The following is a 21940-nucleotide window of genomic DNA, read 5'->3' on the forward strand; positions in this document are numbered from 1 at the left end:
CCCTTGTTGCATGTTGTTACCTAGGCTGGTCTTTGGATTGTTTGCCCCACTTCTCCACATTTCTCACATAGCTAAAAGAAATGTTCAGATAATAGTCCATGTTCTGGCATCTGTTTTGGAAGAAGACTGAAGGGGCAATGTGAATATTGAGGGCTACATTTGATCTAAAGTTGATTTTGTCTGTTTTTACTTAGGGTCTCCCTCACAAAGAAAATGCCCAAATGCAGCAAAAATTATTGAAAATCTAGTTAAAGTCATATTATAGATGAGCTCAGACTGGCCAATTTGTGACACTCAACTTCAAGGACTTTGTAACCCTAGGTTTCCCAAGAAGCCAAGACATCCAAATTGTCTACTCCTTATGGATCTGTCCCCAAAGTAAAACCATCTGTCTGTGCCAAAAAAGACAGTTTGCTAGGCTTTTTAAAATATTAAAGGGGTTCCCATTAGTTCACAGGTTATTATTCTTTCTTCCCCTCCTCATGACTCTTCTAAGGTTGGCAGAAGATTCTATTTTGGCAAGTTGATCATTCGTTTCATCTTTGTAAGACCACTGGAGTTCATTGCCCAGCAAGCCGTAGAAAGATCAATATGTCTTTGCGTGACTGCCGGTGAGGAAGGCGGATGCCAGGAAAGAGGCAAGGAGCAAATCATCATAGCTCTGGCGGTCCTCGTTTCAGAAGGGAGACCTGCCAATCCCAGTAAAACACTCATGACATTTTAGAAGAGCTACAGGATCTTTCTGCCTCATTTCTCACATGGAAAAATAGGGAGAGTCAAGTATCCCCAGCTGGAGGGAATAGGTTTTTGTTTATCTTTAATTGAAAACAATGTTCCACCAGGGAACTTACACGGGGTCTTGTGCTTCTCCCAGTGGTGAATGGAGCAGGAGATAAGAATAGAAAGTGTCTGGGAGGGGCCCTGGCCTGCAGATAACTCTTTTGTCATCTTGATTGGAAAAGCTTGTACAGCTGCTTTGATTCAGTAAAGCTAAATTTCTAAGATTTCCTTGACCTTTGCTTAAACTGAGCTTGAGACAGACTATTTTTGTTATCGCCTGATGAGCTAAACGTAGCTAATAAATTATTCACAGTGTGAATAAATCATTAAAAGTGCAAGATAACTTATGAAGAGTTCTGAGCTGAGAATTATCACCTGGTTGATGGCAACAATGTAAACATTGTTCAAGGAGCCAGAAGTTGGATTTTGTATATTTTGAATGAGCTCCTTAACTGCTGTGGTCCAAATGCATGTTCCAGACATATATTTGGAAGACTCACTAGTATTAACACAACTTGTGTGAAACTCTTGTGAGTTTTGCATGAAAAGTCTTAGTTTTGAAGTAGACTGAATTTTGTTTCTGAACATCAATGTCTATAGGGGCTTTCCTTCTTTCCTTACAGTCTTGAGCAGTTTTTGAAATGCAGCAGACATTACCAGCACAACCAACAATAACTGACAAAAACAAAAAATCCTCCGCATTGCTTCAGAAGTCAAAGATTCAGGAGCTGTGGTGAAATGCAGATAATAGTAAAATATAAAGAGACTACCACTTTACATTTATGTCAATCATAATTGAAAGTAAGTCTCTTTATAAGCCTTAGAAAAGTAGCCTGATGTAATGGATATGATCCCAAATCCACTTGCACGTCTGTGATTTGTGCCGTTAATTATGTATTTAACCTTGTTAAAAGAAGTATGCTATACAGTCTTCCTGATTTATGATTATTTGTTAGACATATATTACCCTGCATTATGTGAAAATACAACAAAGCGTGAACCTCCAAACTACAAAATTTCTCTTAAACAACTATATTACATTCTAATCATTTTACAAATGTTGAATTCCTTCATAGTTTCTTAATTCCCACAATAAACATTGGGTATCTGTCCCTCATTTTCCTTTTCTGTAAAATGAAGATAAAAATAATATCTACCTCATATGATTTTCTTGAAATTTGTAGAGCACTTAGAATAATGTGTCTGACATATTAAGCACTATATATGTTAGTAATTATATCATTATTTATGCTGTACCCAGTAGTATTGCTGTGGGTGGGCAGAGGATGCAGATATTTAAAAAGCATGAATTATGAGTAGTTTTCACTGTGACCTAGCTGGGGAAGGATACCAACAAATACGAAATATAAAGATTAAGATCTGGAACCAGGTGTATTATACAACAGGAGGGACAACATCTGGAAGTGGGAAAATTATGAGTTGGTTTATTTAGGAAAGACCTTTTGAAGGAAATCATAAGACTTTTTCTAAGAAATAGGCCAGGTTGAAGAGGAGAAACCAAGGTCACTATAGATGTGGTAGCACAGGATCCGTGGTCTGAAATCAAGGCTACACTTGGCATTTGTAAGGTCAGAAAGAGAAGCCTTAGTTGAGTGAAGAGTGCATTGGGGTTGTGTGGGTCAGGCTACAAAGTAGTGGCAGAGAAGATTCTCTGGATAAACATATTGTGAGACTTTCCATGCTATCTTGAGGAATTTGGATTTTAGCTCCAAGGCATGGAAAGCTATTAGAGAAATTTGAACAGGAAATTATCCAGATAATAGTAGTTCTGTAAGAATGCTATTGTGTAAAATGAGAGACACTTAAGGAAAGTGAAAAGTTGGATACAGAAGTCAAGGCAAAAAGGGATTAAATTTTGGAATATAGAAATGATATGGGACTAATTACAACCTATTTTCTAAAAATTGCACATGTATGTCTTTAAGGTCATCCTGTAAATTAGATAAATTATCATCCACATCTTACTGAAGATAAAGAGCTTCAGGTAGAGGGGACTTAGATGACAAAATCACACTTGAACTTATTTATTAAATATGTATTGCATGTCAGCCATTCCAGGTTATGTTATAGCCACTGATGAAATACAGTGAAGAAGATTTACAAACTTCAAGAAAATTTATAGTGTGAGCATAGACAATGGGCATTTGGGAAATGCTTGTAGAATTGAATAAAAGAATAAATGAAGAGATCACATTACTTATAATATTTTGAAATGATTCCATATGAAAAATAACAAAAATATGCCTTTAGGCTTTACTTCAATGAGGTTGCACACTTTATTCTTAGTTCTAGCCAATTCAAACCACCATAGGTCAAGTGTATCTGAATAGTCACTTGGAGAATATGTTAGTTTTCTATTGCTATCATAAGAAATTATGACAAACTTTGTGGATTAAAATAGTTCAAAAGTATTATCCCAGGATTCTGTAGATCAGGAGTCCAACATGGATCTCATGGGACTAAAAACTAGGTGTTGTTGGCGAGGCTGCATTCCTTTCTGGAGACTCCTTTTTCATTCAAATTATTGGCTGAATTTAATTCCTTTTGATTGTAGGACTGAGTTAGCTTCTACAACCTGGATGTCAGCTGAGGACTGTTTCTAGCTTCTAGAGCCCATCACATTCCTTGGCTCATGGCTCCCTTTTGTCATCTTCAAAGCCAGCAATGGCAGGTTGTCCTTCTCATTCTTCGAGTCTCTCCTGCCTCCGCCTCCACCACACCTCTCTCACTGACTGATTTTTCCACATTTAAGAATTCATGTGATTGCATTGGACCTGTCCAGATAATCCAGGATAATCTTTCTATTTTAAGGTCATCTGATTAGTAATCTTACTAGCAACTGCTCAGTCCTTTTAACCTCATGTATTCACAAGTTCTGGGGCTTAGGGTGTGGCCATTTTTGAGAGGTGCCATTATCCTGTCTTCTACAGAGAGGAATGAAGCACAATAGTTAAAGGTTTAGATTAGATGTTAGACACTTCTCTCATTCAGGATTGCTGAATGCATGTTTGTTAACTTAGTTTCCTTTTCCCATTCATACACTATATCGTATTTAAAGGAGGAAATAAAACAGAAGTACATATTGCAAGAAATGCTACAAACATTGAGGCATAAGGATCAGGCAGAATGCCTTTGCATATGAGAAGTTTTACACATTCAGGTGATGCATTTGTTCATTGTAAATGATATTTTCTACTAAATTCATGGTTTTGTACTGTTCACTTTGGAAATAAACAAAGAAGAGCCTTCCTCTCATATTTCCAGTGTGCTAGATGAGATTAATTGGGCAAACAAATTACTATAATACAAGAAAACCCTTCCTATGATGTGCTACTATAATGGAAGTACAAAATACTGTGAAGAATGGAGGATGGAGGGGTTATCTTTCATCTGAGAAACTAGAGATTAATTCATGGCATTTGAGTACTGAAGTGCACGTAAGACAACAGGCAGAAAAGGGAAGAGGGGCTTATTTAGAGTAAGGGGTGGCTAAATAAAGTTCAGAGCTGGGAGATGATTGTGTATCTTTAAGTACTTGGAATTCTTTCAGACTGAAGTAAAGCATAGGTAAAAAGGTTTATTTGGATAAAAAATGAAGTGTTATACAGATTGAAAAAAATACCACAGAGGGTCACATTTTTCAGAAACAGGACTTTGGACTTTTTTTCTAGAGAATGGGGAGACATCAAATGCATCTGAGCAGAGGAAGGCAAGATCAGTGTCATACATCAAGAAGTGATTTGTGCCCATAACAAGTGAAATAGAGAGGAGTAACAGTTTGGAAGTGAGGAGAGCCACCAGAAAGTGCCGGCAATAGAATAGAGATAATGAATCACATGCTAACTAAAGTAGAGATGGTATGAATGTAAGTAAAGGGGAAATGAGAGGGGCACTGAGGACATAGAACCTAAAGGAATGGGACAGGGATTAGATGTGAAACGGTGAGAAAAATGTGAGTTATAAGGTTTAGAGCCTTGGCAGGAGGCTCTAGAACAGCATAGGTACCGTAAATAGAAAGAGCGAAACCAGGTGGAGAAGAAGGTTGGGGTGGAGGGATAGAGATAGTGAGGTTAGCTTGTATCTGTTAAGTCTGAAAACTGGGTAGAAAATTTAAGTGGAAATGCTAACGTAAGAGAAAGTCCCAGCAAGGATGAGACGAGGGTCAAGAAGAAGGAAATCCACAGTTAAAGATGAGACTAAATTGATGGCCAAAGAAGATGGAAGAGATTTCATAGTAGACACAATGGCATGGGAAGATTTAAGAAAAGAATCTTGAGTAAGATGTTGGGAAGCCCCTGAAGAGAAGAGCAGACGTTGAGATCTAGTATCTACCTCTATTCGGTATTTATAACTCACCTTGTCATTGGCAGAAGCCGTTGGGGAGGAGTAGAGTCAAGATGTAAGACCGAGTTAAGGAATAATTTTTGTTGCTGTTGGGGAAATATTCTAAGAATAGAATTTAGCTTAACAAAAGTGGGGAAAGCCCATGTAGAATACTACAAATACCACAGTAAGTTGTTTGATGCCAATATGGGCAAGGTGGGAGATTTTAACTCCTTAAATTTATTTACCTTAAAAATGACATCTTAAATTGGTTAGGTACATTTTTTGTTTTAGACAGAAATTCTAGCAGTAGGAATCATATGTATGCAAATATCCAATATATATCCTATTTTTAAAAACTTAAATTGTACATAAGGTTTTTAAATTCCAGCCAGGGTTAATGTGAGAAATGCCTAGCCTTGAATATCAACTGACAAGGCTATAGATTTGCCCAGTGTCACAGCTGAGATGACAGGAAGAATATTTTTCTAATTGCTGCCAGGAGGCCAGAGTCATCCGTTGAGCAGCAGGACTTCAAAGATTCACTGGTGCTCCACAGCAGAGAGTTCTTCTGAAATTAGTGAGAGTGAAAGGAATGTGCTGTGAGCCCCCATCCACTGTTTATCTGGGAGGGCTGGGAGGATAGTGAGCTTGACAGTGAAATTCTAACCCTGAAAACTGATGAGATGCCAGCATTTTCCTGCCTTGTGGGGACTGCCGGGGGTATCGCCTCTTACTTCATAGGGGAGTGACTGGTATTTGAGTGCTGATAACTACAATCTTGGTTGTGAGGCTGAGTCAGAGAGGACATTCCAGAAGAGCAAATGGCTGAGAAAAGAGAGCCAGGCCTGCAAATGAGAACAGAGGTTCTGGACAAACCATGGTGCTGCCAGGGTGCTGGTAGGAGGACAGAGGCTACAGGAACATTTTCTGAAGGGAGACCTAGTATGAACATGCTCATATTTTAAATAGGAGTGGCAAAGAGAAGCAAGAAATATGTTTGATCTCTGGCCTAGCATATCACTAATATTTGCCGAGGAGTTTTTTGTGTCAGTGATAGACAGCTGGAACAGAGAGCCTAATTTATGGAAAGTAGCTGAAAACAGTTGCTTCTTGAAAATCAGACCTCTGTGCTAAAATCCCAATAGGATAACCAAAAGGAAAAATCATATACTATGCTAAGCTTTCTCAGAAGACTATTTCTATGCTATGTTGACTTTCCACATGCAGTTGTTTCTGTCTTTAGTAACTGAAAACCATAGAACAATCCATAGTAACTAATCCTTAATTAGACCCAAAACCTGATTTATATTTTCCTTTTTGGGTTAGGTTAAACCACCAAATCTACATGGGAGGGAATACCAAGACAGAAGACAGTGTGGGTTGTTGTACTAACAAGACATCAAATATGCTATTTGGAGAATGTTTCTAAATTATAACTTCATTTGTCATCTCCAGAAGAACTTTAAAGGAGAAGTTATAAACCTATTAGGCCAGCAGCAAGAGATACAATAGCACTGTCTACACAAACAACAGTGTCTTAGTCTGTTTTCTGTTGCTGTAACAGAATACCATATACTCAGTAATTGTAAATAAGAGGAATTTCTTTCTTACCATTCTGGAGGCTATGAAGTTCAACAGGATGGCACAGGCATCTGGTGTGGGCCTTTATGCTGCATTCTCCCACAGCAGAAGAGCAGAAGGGTAAGTGAGTATAAAAGGGAAAGCATGAGGGACTAGGCTTGCTTTTATAACAACCCACTCTCTCAATAACTGACCCATTCCCGAGGTGACTTAATCCATTCATGAGGGCTCCACTCTCAGGACTCAATCATTTCTTATTAGGCCTCACCACCCAACACTGTAGCATTGGCGAATATGTCTTCCAATATGTGAATTTTGACAAATACATTCAAACCACAGCAAGTGGCAAATAGGAGAAGCACAGACTGGTGGTTGAGTAAGACATGGAACATGGACCAAGAGGATTTTATACTGGTCCACTGGGACCATGATGTAGGCTTTGAAAAGGGCCTCAGAAACACAGCAGATTTTAATCTTGTGGTGTCACAAATATCTTAATGATGAAAACTCAGGTTTAACAATGTTACACCCTTCAGGGCTGCATATTTATCATCTTCCTTAGTAATACTAAGTCTTATCCTCTAATGATACCACAGTGACAAAACATAAAACTGAGTTGGAACTCCCCAAATACCACACATTCCCTTCCGTCTTCTTTCAAATGTTCCCCAGTGAGCCTGCTACTTTCTTTTCGTTGTTTTTGTTGTTGATTTTTGGTTTTTGGTTTTTGAGATAGAGTTTCACTTTTTTTGCCCAGGCTGTAGTGCAATGGTGCCATCTCAGCTCACTGGAACCTCCGCCTCCCTCGTTCAAGTGATTCTCCTGCCTCAGCCTCCTGAGTAGCTGGGATTACAGGTGTCTGCCACTACGCCCAGCTAATTTTTTGTATTTTTAGTAGAGTCGGGGTTTCACCATGTTGGCCAGGCTGGTCTTGAACTCCTGACCTCAAGTGATCCACTCGCCTCAGCCTCCCAAAGTGTTGGGATTACAGGCGTCGGCCACTGCACCTGGCCTAAATTATTCTCAAGAGGCGATAGCATGCTTTGACTGTGGATTGTGTGGACTGCTGAATTAATGTTAAAATAGCTAATTATAAAAATAATTTTGTATTTTAGAGTAAACATTTACTCTTTGTCAAGTATGCTTAAGGACTTTGTGTCCTTATTGTCTAAGGACTTTATGTATTTTATGCCATTTTATTTTTATGAGGATCATGAGCTGGGTAGCATCACTATTTTCATTTTGCATGTGTGGATACTAGGACTTTAGAGAAATCCTAGTGGAGTAAATGGCAGAGCTGGCCTTTGAACCAGGACCTGTTCAACTCCAGAGTCTGCCTCTTACACCCTAGACTGGCTGCTTCAGAACAAAGTACCCAGGAGATATTAAGCAATATGTATCTATAATTAAATGTATGTGCTTTTTGGCCAAGATGAGTTTGGAAACTTACCAATGGGGGGAGTATCTTATTTAGAGAAATTGTCAGATTTTTTCTTCTTTTTGCAATTGGAAAGTGAGCAATAAGTAAACATTTCTTTTTGGCCCACATTTAGATTCTTTGTTTATAGTTCCAAGAAGTATAATTTCTTGTTTCTCTGAGCCAGAAAGAGGAATAGTGGTTGGCAGATTGACAGGTGACCAGTGGATTAATCAATGGGATGTAGTGGCTGCTACACTTTAAGGTGACCCCTGTATAACTGTGCCAACGGCAGAGAATCCTCTGGCAAGCTTCCTGCTCTATGTGGGATAGAGACAATGGCTCTGTCTCCTTCCGCAGCTGGGTCCCTGACTTTGCTTGGGAAGCATAGGTAGAACCGGAGCCTGCAGAACCAGAGTTCCATATTCTCTTTTATTCTAGTTTCCATGGGAGGGTCCTACTTCGTGTGAAGTAAATGTATTCCTGAAGATTTGAACATAATCACATTTAAGCGAGTCATATTTGAAATGTAGTATGATGATGCACTGTGTCCATTTTTTCTTAACAGTTTAAATAATAAAATTGAAAGGTTATTTAAATTAATTCAGGACATAGAGTCAAGGAATGCTATGATAATTGCTTTCATGTGACCCTTTCATAAGGTGAGTAACTTCTAATTTTTTAAAAGCTCACTTTTTACTTAGATTTCTTAAAACAGGATGAATATGTATTATACTTTCAGACAACATTGACTAATACACACATCACGTAATAACTGTAAAGTCTATTCTCCTTCATTTTCAGTTTTCTCATCTGTAAAGAAGTATGTCTTAAGATTGTTTAGATAATTCTATATGCTACAAGGAAGTCAGTATCTGGCCTATGGTAGGGGTCTGATAAGTGATAGTTCTTGTTAACAGCAGTCAGTTTGAAATCCAGAAAGCCCTGCCTGAGAGGACAGAGCTCTTGGGTTTTGTCTCAATTTTAGCACCTGCTCTCTCTGTGACTGCTGTTAGTTCATCTCTAAAGTAGAAGTGATTATTTATTCGGCTAAAATTTAAAGCACTGGACCAAAAGGCCTTTGGAGGTTTGTTCTAGGTCTAGAATCTATTTTAAAAAGATTTAATTCAATTATATAGTTTAATTTAGAAACTGGTAGAAACTAGCTGCTTGGTTAAATCTAGTGCGTGTCTTATAATTGGTTTATGCTCTCTAGCAGTTATCACCACCATTACAGAGAAATGGGATGGGCTAATTTCATGCATTCTCACTCACATACATAACCCTGTTCTGTTTTTTCTCAGTGACATTTTCCCTAAGACCTTCATTCCTTTCAAATTCATCATATTTCTTTCTCTTTCTTACCTTTCTGTGATTTTTTTTTCACCAAGAGGACTGACTTAAAAAATGAGTTCAGCACCTCAGCAAATTTCAGAATTGTGATTAATTCTATGCCCTTTCTCATTTATTAGAAGCTCTTATTTCTCTCTCGTCATCTTCTCCCTCCTGATAGATTTGCCCTTCTAATACTCTTTAACTCTTTGGGCTTACCCTATCTCCCTTGGCTCTTTTGCTTTTCTTATCTCTATCCTGTTGGCCTTAACTGATGTAATTTGTTTTCCTTGCGGTTCCTCCTCCTCTGTAAAGACGTGAACAGTCACTGTGAATATTTCTCACTTTTTGCATTAGTCTTTGTCAGCTGAATACCAATCTAACACACTTTTCATGAAAGTTTACAGCAAGTCCAGGCTTTTCTCATACTTCTAAATTTTCAGTCCTCTTGCAAAGTCGTATGATACTTGCCAAATTGATCTCCTGCAAATTAGTTTTAGATACTGTTTCTCATTTTCTGATACGGACTCACTGTGGATGAGGCTGAACAGTTGATCTCAGCTTTGAGCAAATGATTCTCTCTAGTGGATCGACTTGTACCTCATTTAGTTTGCTAGACTTGGGGTCTATGGTACATATAGTTTCTGGTCCACCTTGAAGTCTAATTCGGGGCAGGTCACTATGTCTTATGGCCCTCAGTAAAACAGAAAACTAGATATATCATTATTGTCCAGATCTATACACTTAAATTTTTTTGAAAACAATAATGAGGTTCTAAGAGCAATTCTGAATTATCTCATAAGATTGCATCCGTAATCTCAAATTTCCTTGCTTTGGGTTAAAAATGATTTCAATTCATTGTGGTATGGGGACCTTGGATCAGAAGCTCAGACTACATGTATTTATTTATATTTATGAACAACATTGGGAAATATAGCTTGTTTTATTTAATATATTTTGTTCAGTTGAATTTTTTTCCAAACCCATAGTCCATGGCTGAGATGAGGGGGAGGAGATAAATGGAATCTTGGCTGGAGGAGCATTTGGGAACTGCTGGACTAGATGGTCCCAGAGGTCTCTGCTGGTTCTTTGGTTTCATAAGTACATGGCTCATTTGGGGCAGGCTGGAATTTATCTGCAGCAGAAGCTGTCAGCTCTCACGATCTTGACTCTGTAGTTGACTGGTGGGATGGAAGGCAGGAGGTTTTGCCCTAAGAAAGGGTCAATTGTCATCCCTTCCTTTCACAACAGGCTTGACCTCACGTGGGCTAGCACAATCCTTGGGAATTTATTTAGTACTCTGGAGTTAAATATGAAGCAAATGTCGCTTTAAGTACATTTTGACCTTGCCTTTTTTTTTTTTTTTCCAGTTTTCAAGTTACCAGAAAAACAACTCAGGAAGAACGTTTTCTCTCCATAGGTTCTGTTGATTGGGGTGACAAGAATTTGATAAGTTACAAGGTAACCACAGAGTCTGACGTGAGTTACAAGCTTGGAATTCAGTGTCATGTGGTTTCTCAGGAAATCTCAAAATTGTTGGGAGAAAAACCTTTGACTCATTTTTGAGAACAAGGTGTCACAGGTCTTACAGAATGGTCTATATGAATCTTCTAGTATTGAAGTCAGAAAAAACACAACAAAGGTGATCTTATTTTCTGTTTTTTAATTGTGAGGAACTGGAATAAATGATCAGATAACAATGAACTGGGCACCTACTCATAACATAGATTTGCAACATAAAGCAATATTATAAAGGATAATTATGTAGTATAAAAGGTCATATAACATGAAGAATGAAGTTCATACAACATGAAATTAATACAATCAAGTTAGTACAGCATGAAGTCATATACCATGAAGTTAATACAACATAAAAATGATATTTTCTATTATATAATTTCCAACCATATCCCTGAAAATTAAAAGTATTGTTATAGTAAATATGAACAGAAATTAAAGGCAAAAAGGAAGATATTCATTTTAATAGTTATTGTCATAGCTCAGAGGTTAACAGTAAAGAAGGCCCTGGGGAGACAGTGCCTGGATACAACTCTCAGCTTCGTGACTTACTAGTTGTGTGACTTTGGACAAGTTGCCTATCATCCTGTGCCTGTTTTTTCATATGGCAAAATGAGAAATATTTTAGCAATAATAGCTACTTCATAGAATTGTTTGATTAAATGACAAATACATTTAAATGACTTATAACAGTACCTGGAACAGTTAGATGTGAAATATGTGAAATATATATGAAAATATATGAAAAAATGTGACTATGTCCATCTCTGAATAACCAGATCAATTAGAGATCTACTCATCTACTGATAAAATAAAAGGTTCTTAGGAAATAATTGAAGAACAATGACCTGTGCTTCTGTGAACAATGCTAGCCTCCCTTACACAATCATAGAGTGATTAAAAACGTTGAACAGCCAATATTTTGTTACTGTGGCCCCTACATTTGACTTAGTATATAAACAGCTTTTAATAGTGAACCAAGTTTATTTGGAATCACTCAGTTCTTTCCTGCAACAAATGATACATGGAATACCAACATATGGCAGACATATATGAAATGCTAATAATCAAAGTAAAGCTGAAATCTGACATCACTGAGCCAAAAACAAATAGGTTAAGGAAATATAGAGACATCAGTGTTTTCATGTCCAGACACAACTTCCCTGTCATGATTTTGTAGGCTGAAAATATGCTTATTTTAATTAAAGGATACCTTATATTATTATAATTATCTTATTAGTTATTCATGCAAATAGTTACTGGTCATTACGGTTTGGTGCCTGGAATTATGATTTGCCTTTCATGTTCTTATTGCTGTTTTGGACCTACAAAAACAGTATGCTTTAAATCATGGTAATCTTCTCCATTTAAGATTTATAGCTAATAAACAGGTAACATTCATTCACTTATTCATTTAGTCAGTATTTGAGTACCCACTGTATGCCAGGCATATGGGAATATGGTAATATGTCTGTGATTAAGATAGACACAGACATTCCTTGCCCACTTGGATCTTACAGTTAAAGGGGAGGTCAGACTTATCAGTATTTTATAAGCAATTGGATAATTGTAATGTAGACATATGCTCTGATGGAAAAGTCCAGGTATTATGAGGTTTATACTCACGCAGGTTGGGAAAGTTTTACTGAAGAAGTGACATTCATTTGAGCGCTGAAGGAGAATGAGTAGTTTGTGGGAAGAAAGGCACAGAGCAAGGATGGGAAGGAGGAGAGAAAAGTATTTTAAGGTAGAGAGCAGCACTGTGAAGGTATTGAAGTGAGAAATTACAAGAAGGCGGCCATGTGGCGGCATATGGTGAGTTGTGGAGAGAATGACTCAAGGTGAGGCCTTGAGGACCATATTAAGAATTTTAGATAATTCCTAGAAGCAATGGAAGCTATAATGTGTTCTAATTGGAGTTGGCCTAATGGTTCATAGAAGTTGTGTTGGTTGTTGAAGGGGTTAGAGACCATGGCAAGATATGAAGTAGGAAGAGAAGGGAAGAGGCTATTTCTACAGACAAAGAACAAGATTCAGAGATTGACTGGATATGGACAGAGAGGAAAAAGGGGGCTCCAAGGTGACCTAGCCTTCTTCACAAGAGTCTGAGGGGTTGTGTTATTATTTATTGGAATGGAGAATGTTGGTACAAAAAATTTGTAGGGATGATCAAAGTTTCCATATAAAGATGCCAGTGAAACACTCAAGTGGAACTATAGTGTGAACAGCTGAATATGGATCTAGATGTGCCTATAGGTTGATGAATGGTCAGATAGGATAAGATCTAAAATGTGCACTGAGATTGTTACCCATAAAGTACTAAAGGCCCTGATCAGAGAAATTTTACTGGAATGATGGTTTGAGAAAACCGACAAAGTTCGATAATGGAAATTAATTATGACTTTATTATTTGCGAAAAGATTCAGAATGGGACGTAACTTTTAAATAATAAGAAAGGAAAACTATCCTTTCAATAGCCACCCATTTTCAAAGTCTGGTGCACATGCTCACATTTCTCATCTCTTTTTAAATTAGATTGTCATTCCAACCAATTGTTTTGCAGGTAATTCTAAATCTTAAGGGTGCAGGCCTAGAATGAGTTAAACTGTACTTTAACATTGTATTCTCTGTTTCACAACTCTTTAATTGCTGCGTTGCTGCTTTTTATGTGAAGGTTATATCTCCCAGATTTGAGGGCCAAGTTATTGACTTCCATTTATTTGCTGGGGTTTCAAACTCAAATACAGGGCCAGATATGTATCTAAATGTAAGGAAGCATACCTAAGGAAGACATGGGAACTGTAATGCTAGCACTTGCTTGCTCATTTAAAGGGTAAGGCGCGCACACACACAAATACCTATTTTTGCTTTTGTTGCCTGTACTTTTGAGGTCTTATCCAAAAATCATTTCCCAGAGCAAAGTCAAGAAGCACTTTCCCTGTTTCTTTTTATAGTAGTTTCATACTTTGGGGTCTTGCATTTAATTCTTTAATCCATTTACAATTAAATTTTGTATACGATGAGGGAGAAGGGTCTATTTTCATTCTTTGTGGCATTTGGATATCCAATTTTCACAATACCATTTATTGAAGATACTTTCCTTTCCTCAATTTGTGTTTTTTGGTACCTTTGTCAAAAATCAGTTGGCTGCAGATGTGTGGATTTAGTTCTAGACTCCCTATTCTATTTCATTGGTCTATGTGTCTCTTTTTATCCCAGTACCATACTGCTTTAGTTACTACAATTTTGTAGTATATTTTGAAGTCAGATAGTTTGATGCATCCAGATTTGTTCTTTTTGCTCAAGATGGCTTTGGTTTTGGGGGGTATTTTGTGGTTTCATATGAATTTTAGGATTGTTTTCTCTATTTCTGTGAAGAATGTCATTGGCATTTTGGTCGGGATTACATTAAATGTATGATCATGTTAGGTAGTATGGTTATTTTAACAATATTCATTATTTCTATCAATGAGCACAGGATATCTTTTCATATGTGTCTTCTTCAATTTCTTTTATCAATGTTTTATAGTTGTCAGTAGATAGATCTTTCACTTCCTTGCACAGCAAAGGAAATAATCAATTTAGTGAACAGACAATCTACAGGATGCAAGAAACTATTTGCAAACCATACATCTGACATAGGGTTAATATTCAGAATGTATAAAGAACTCAAACAACCCAATAGCTTTAAAAAATCTGATTTTAAAATGGATGACAGACTTGAATAGACATTTCTCAAAAGAAGACATATAAATGATCAACAGGTTTATAAAACCTGTTCAATATCACTAATCATCAGGGAAATCAAAATCAAAACCATAATAATAAATAACCTCATTCCAGTTAGAATGGCTATCATGAAAAATACAAAAGATAACAAGTGTTGGCAAGGATGTGAAGAAAGGGAAACACTCACTGCTGGTGAGCATGTAAATTAGTCATTATGAAAAACAGTATAGAGGTTCTTCAAGTATTAAAAATAGAACTACTGTATAATCCAGCAATCCAACTCCTGGTCATATATACAAAAGAAATGAAATGAGTATTTCAAAGAGATACCTACACTCTGGTGTTTATTGCAGCACTCTTCACAACAGCCAAGATATGGAATCAACCTAAGTGTTCATCAGTGGATGAATGGATAAAGAAAATGTGGCATATACACATAATGGAATACTATTCATCCTTAAAAGAGCATGAAATCCTATCATTTGCAACAACATGGATGAACATGGAAGACATTAAGTGAAATAAGCTAAACATAGAAAAATGCTTCATGGTCTTACTTATATGTGAACTCTAAAAAAGTTTATCTTAATGGAAGTAGAGAGTAGACATGGACATAAAAATGGCAACAATAGACACTTGGGATCACTAGAGGTGGGGGGAGGAAGAGGGGTCAAGGGTTGAAAAATTACCTATTGGGTAGTAGCTCAGTACCTGGGTGATAAGATTATTCATACCCCAAACTTCAGCATCATGCAATATGTCCAGATACCAAACCTGCCTATGTATCCCCTGAGTTAAAAAAAAAAAGTTGAACAAAAAAAGAAAAGAAAAGAATTGGAGAGTAGAACAGTGATTATCAGAAGCTGGAGAAGGTAGTAATGGAGGAGGAGATGGGGACAGGTTGTTCAACAGGTAAAAGTTACAGTTAGGATACAGGAATAAGTTCTGATGTTCTATTGCACAGTAAGATAACCATAGTTAACAAAAATGCATATTTCAAAATAGCTAGAAGAGAGGATTTTGAATGTTTCAACCACAAAGAATAAATATTTGAGGTGACGGACCTGCTAATTACTTTGATTTGATGGTAACGCAGTGTATACATTTATTAAAACATCACATTGTACCCCATAATGTATATAATTATTATGTGTCAACTAAAAATAAAATTAAACTTAAAAAAAAAGACAAGGACAATATGCTCCCACTTATTTGTGGAATATAAAATACTTGAACACATAAACAGTGGAATGACAGTTACCATGAGTTGGGAAAAGCATATGGATGGGGAAGAGATGTTGATGAAAGGCTTCAAAATTTCAGTTAGACAGGAAGAGTAAGCTTTAGTAACCTGTTGCACCAAATGGCGACTATAATACATAATGACAAGTATGTGAGGTGATACATTTGATAAAACTTGATTTAGTTATTCCACAACGTATACATGTATCAAATTATCACATTATACTCCACAAATATGTAATATATACAATTGCTATTTGTTAATTAAATAATGAGAGTAAAAGGGTCAGGGACTCTCAGTGTCGGCTGCTTGCTGATATCATGCTGAAATGTGGAGCTCCTCAACGTTGCCAGGTCTCTCAACTATTAAAGAGAAGTCAAATACCTGTATTTTCAGGTGAATTATCTGATTTTTAAAATTTTGCAACTAAATATTTTTTTAAACCCTCACAACTCCCCTAGAAAAGTCTGCTGGAGTGATTTGACTCACTCTGTTTCAGAATTTTCTTACGGCATTTCATTCATTGTTCTAAACAGGTGACTCAAAAGTGTTTGCTAATTAATGATCCTAGAATCACCCCACACTCTGCCAGTGTATAACATATTCAGTGCTTGGTCTCTTAAAAAGTTTGGGGTTTTGATAACCGTGTAAAACAAACCTGCCACATTCCCTCGTAATCAGGAACTTGCCTCTGTTGAAAACACCTTGGTGATGCTGAAACCTAAATGTCCTAAGCTCCATTTCTCTTGGGACTATCAAACTGAGAGCAGCCTGACTGCTGCAGCTCAGCCGCACTCAGCTGCAATCTCAGCAATGCCCTTCCCTGCCGGGAGTCACTGGGCGGCCTGGAAGTCGGAGAGACTTTAACAGCTCCTGGGATGCAGAGCATTGAGGCAGTTTCTTCCGAAAGTCCATAAAGGAAATCGTGTGGGTCTTTTTTCTTCTTTTTCATCATGTTTTCACATGAGAAAAAAAAAATGCTATGGCCCAGTTCTCCCTTAGGCTGATTTGGAAAAATTGCTCTTCACCCTTACCTTCTTCTATCTTCTCTTCCCCTCACGTGCTCTGGTTCTGGTTCTCTTCACGTTAGGAAGTAGCGATAAAACTGTGTATCTTACAACCCACCAGCACTTGACTGGCACTCTAGAGGGTCACAGAGTAAATACGTGTCTGATTAAATGTGTGTCTGAAGACCTTGGCAACCTTTGAAAGCTTGTGTCAGAGGGATGGGCTTGTGCTTCTAGGGAAGCTTATTGTAACGGGCGGTGTACTTTCTCCTTTCCTCAGCTTCTGTAATGGCTTGATAGCATTTTTAGAAGTTCATTTAGGGGATGATACGAATGAAGTTTTGAACAAAATCAAGGCTACTTTTCCTCCCTTTCTGAGTGCAATGTCTTTAGAACTTGCTAATTAGAGATCAGGCAACAAAGAGATGCCTGAGTCATTGTCTCCAAAGATAGTAAAACTAAACTCTGAAGAAAAGTATGTTTTTGGAAATGCTCACAACTTAGTCACTCTTAAAATACAATGGACATAACCACTTTTCCTTTTGGGCCTCTCCTGAAACAGCAGTTAAATACATGAGTCAAGCCGAATGCTCATTTTCCCGTTTGTTGGGCATTATAGGGTAATTGCCCAGACTCTCATTAACGCTTCCCATTTTGGTGCTGATTCCAAAAGTCTCAAGGTGGATCCAGAAGTTCTTTGGACAAGCAAAATTTTGCCAGCAATGATGATTTATTTTTAGAAAGAGAAGCAATGAGTTTCCTACTGAACAGAAAACTCAGCATGAAATCAAAAGACCTGGGTTGGAAATCTGGCTTTGCTCTTTATTACAATAGCTGTGTGCCTTTGGGCTCTTTAACCTTTATGAGTCTGTTTTCCTAATAATATAATTAGGATAATAATTTCTAACTGATAGGGTTGTTGTGAGAATTAAATGAGATAATTGAGAAAGTACCTAGGGCTTGGGAAAAAGCAGATGCTCAATAAATGCACATTCATTAATTCATTCTTTCATTAATATGCCAAACAAACAATATTTCTCAACAAAAATTTGCACTATTTGATCTTAATGAGTAACATAAATTACAAAAAGGACAAAGTTGATTATTCATAGTATTTTAATTCCTTTGTATTTTATTAGATTTTCCATTAGCATTTTAAGAGATGTCCTTCCTTTAGGACTCATTAAGAGTTGTCTTCCCTTTCTTACTGCCTCATGCTGCTGCCTACCATTTGCTCTAGGTTATTTTGTTTATTAATCTTAAAATTACCTATAAATATTACATTCATTTTTTATATTCTTTGTAGATATATTCTCTTGAAAGATATATGTTTATTTTCAGGGAAGTCATTGAGTTAGTATGCCTTTTGGAAGGTTGTCCCACTCTTTCAACCCAACCTATCTTAAGAATAAGTTGTACCATCAGTCATGGACCTGGCCATACTCACAGAGGTTGGTGTATTCTCTGAAAGATTTTCAGGAATGCTGCTGCCACACTTTTCTTCATGGGCAGATTCCAATGTTTCATTTTCCTAACAGGTAAATGTTTCTTTTGTATATTAGATGGTTGTCCTAAGTCTATCCAGGTTGCTGAGTGTTCAATTTAACCTCTTTAGTGGTTTTGATCACATTTAGTTGAAGTTTAAAGAGGATTCTTAGACTACCCTTTCTACTAACACTTTCTGTCTCAGTCTAATTATTTACTACTTTGTGTTTTGTGCTCTGATGAATTCAAAGTCACCCATTTGTGCCCTTGTTTTCTTTTCGAATCCTATGCCCTCATCTAAGTAAAGCCATAGAGTAGTGTGTCCTTTACTACGATCTCAGTTGGTGACAGTACAGAGAATACTTTACTGCTTCTTGTCATCACTCTTCAGGAGTCATTTTGCTGGTGTTGAGCTCAGAAATCAGATTTCAAGGTGACAATATTGTATAGGACTGTGAGCTTTAAAGTTGTTTGTAGAGTTTGGCAGATTTTTAAATTTTGTTGTGTTTTTTAGTCTTCAAAAATCTCCTCTATATCAACATCTTTTTCTTTGGTTTTGTTACTTTTTAGAGTCTTTGGAGCCATTAACCCATGGGATCCCCATTTTATGTAACCATTTGGCTATGAAAAAAGATCTGAAAAATGAATGCAGAACAGGGACTATTTTTTAATTTAGGATTTTTTTTTTCCCCAAAAGTAAGGGAAAAGAAGAAATACCCCTTTTGCCTTTATTCCATGATGTATCTCCATTCAGGGATTCTTTGATATATGGACATGTTAAGATCATGTCACATGAGTCAAGACGCTATTTATGATGAACGAGAAGGAAGAGTTAGACTACAAATTTTCACCTCTGTCCTTCTGCTCCTCCGGCAAAACCCATCTTGATTTCTCCATTGGTCAGATATTTTTTTTTTCCTTTGTCTTTACTTTCAGAACATGGAAAAATTAATATGGTTTTTAAAAAGCCACTGTGCTCCCAGAAACTAAGCTTTCGGTAACCACAGAAGTACATGAGTATTTATTGAGAGCAAATTATACACAAGGTATTATACTATGCAGAGTACAGACATGATGAGGTCATCTCTTTAAGCAGTTATAGTCTTTTTGGGGAGATGGAAAACATACAATATGTAAAACTCCCCTCAAAGGTGGTGGGTAACACGTACCATGTGAAATATATGTAGGTTTCTAGGTGGGGGCGGGGGGAACTGTCTCTGGCTGAAGAGGTTATTCTAGACTTCTGGAGGGAAAGAGACCTGATAATGCGTAAGAGCTTGGTAGGCAGAGATAACTAAACAGCCCAGGCAAAAAGCAGAATTTTCTGGCCAGGCGCGGTGGCTCAAGCCTGTAATCCCAGCACTTTGGGAGGCCAAGACGGGCGGATCACGAAGTCAGGAGATCGAGACCATTCTGGCTAACCTGGTGAAACCCCATCTCTACTAAAAAATACCAAAAAGCAAAACAAAACAAAACAAAAAAAACTAGCTGGGCGAGGTGGCGGGCGCCTGTAGTCCCAGCTACTCGGGAGGCTGAGGCAGGAGAATGGCATGAACCCGGGAGGCGGAGCTTGCAGTGAGCTGAGATCCGGCCACTGCACTCCAACCTGGGCGACAGAGCGAGACTCCGCCTCAAAACAAAACAAACAAACAAACAAAAAAACCGAATTTTCTGCATAGAAATGAATGAATGAATAATTTTTGTGTTTTTTATATTAAGATGAATTTAATGTAAATTCAAGGGGAGGATTTAATGTTCCTACTATAATTAAATTTAAATTTTAAAAGTTCAGTAGCATCTATGGCAACCATGATGAAAAGAGTGCACACTACAAAATGCACAAATGCAAACAAATGTAACATGATGGAATCCAGATGATCAATTCAAGGCTCAACTGTTTGTGGTCTTTGGATGAGAAGAGAGTTTCAAAATGAATGCAAAAAAAAAAAAAAAAAAAAAAAAAAAAACTTCCTGCAATTCAGCCAAGTCTCCCTGAAAATGCTTGCTATCTCTAGGTTGTGGTAGGGTTGAAGGAATATTTGATTGTGGACCTTTTATCACAAAATAATTTAGCTCATATTCATGACCCATACTGGTTAAAATTCATGAACCCTGAGGGAGATATATCTTGTGAGAGAAGATCTGTGTCATTTCTGACAATTTTCTTTTGCAATGAGAGTGCGCCTCTTCCAAAGTGTTGAACACTAATCTCACGGGAACAATACTGCTGCCATATGCACAAAGATCAATTATCCTTGCAAGGGGTATGTTCCATTAGGATTATCACTGCCGTTTTTTGGAGGCTGCTTATGTGCCAGGCACTGTGCTGAGTAAATACTTTACATGAACAATCATGTTTGCTCTTTGTAGTGATGCTATGAACCTACTTCCATTCCCATTTTACAAATTAAGAAATGAAGGATGAGAAAGATTAGGGCAGTTTCCCAGAGTCTTGACAGATTTAAACTTAGATTTAAACACATAAAGCCTGTGTTCTTTTCATTTGGGATTGTGACAGTTCTAAATAATATATTATTTGAGAGAGTTATTCACACTTGATCATGGGAAGTCTTAACTGTTAAGCAAACAAACATATACAAAGCACAACAACTTAATTTTCCTTTTTTTTTTTTTTCCTGAAATTCTTTCATCAAGGAATCTCTTTTCTTGGGTAAGGTATGGAAAGGTATTGACTCTATTAACAAAAACACACTTGAGAAATGCTGTCATAAGGCAAGACCTGAAATAATGGATTAGGTGAGGAGCTAGTGTACCTTCTCTGCTGGTATTTAAGGAATACCGGGAGAAAACATCCACATCTACCCCAAGAGCTTTGCCAAATTCTTCAGGAAGTTTGTCAGGTAAGCTAGGTTTTTATATACAAATATCTTAATTTAAGGAAGTTTATTTTCTAATCTCTTTCATTAACTGTGGAAGAATTCTAAAATGGAGAAGGAAGAGGAAGAAGAGAAGGAAGAGGAGTAAGAATAAATGAAATCATTTGTAGTGTAATCTGATTAATTTTTAAATTATTTGGTTTTATAAATAAATATTTCCCTTTCAATTCTTTTTCCTCTTATAATGTCTCAATCATTAAGAAGGAAATGTGAAATAAAATATTAACTTTCCCCTGACTTTTCTCAACATAATTCTTATCTCCGTAACAGTGAAGCACAGTATCTTTCTTACATCATCATCAGTTATCTCATAAATTATTAAGTGATCTTGGAAAAATTTATTAAATTTAAGCATTAGATATTAAATGTAATTCATCAGAATAATCTTAGTTTCTGGCTCAATACATTGACCACAGGATATAGGAGACAAAGACAATGCTAAATTCCACGGCTTTTATTTGATATTAAGACTTATAGTATCTATAATTATAGTTTTTCTCTTTTATTTTCCCTTCAGAATATGAATAGCCATCTATAGTTGTTGATATAAATGCTTATGTTTCCTGCCATTTTAAAGTCTTTGTGCCATGAATGTAGGCAAATA

Source organism: Chlorocebus sabaeus, chromosome 13 (assembly GCF_047675955.1).
Source record: "Chlorocebus sabaeus isolate Y175 chromosome 13, mChlSab1.0.hap1, whole genome shotgun sequence".
Lineage (NCBI taxonomy): Eukaryota > Metazoa > Chordata > Mammalia > Primates > Cercopithecidae > Chlorocebus > Chlorocebus sabaeus.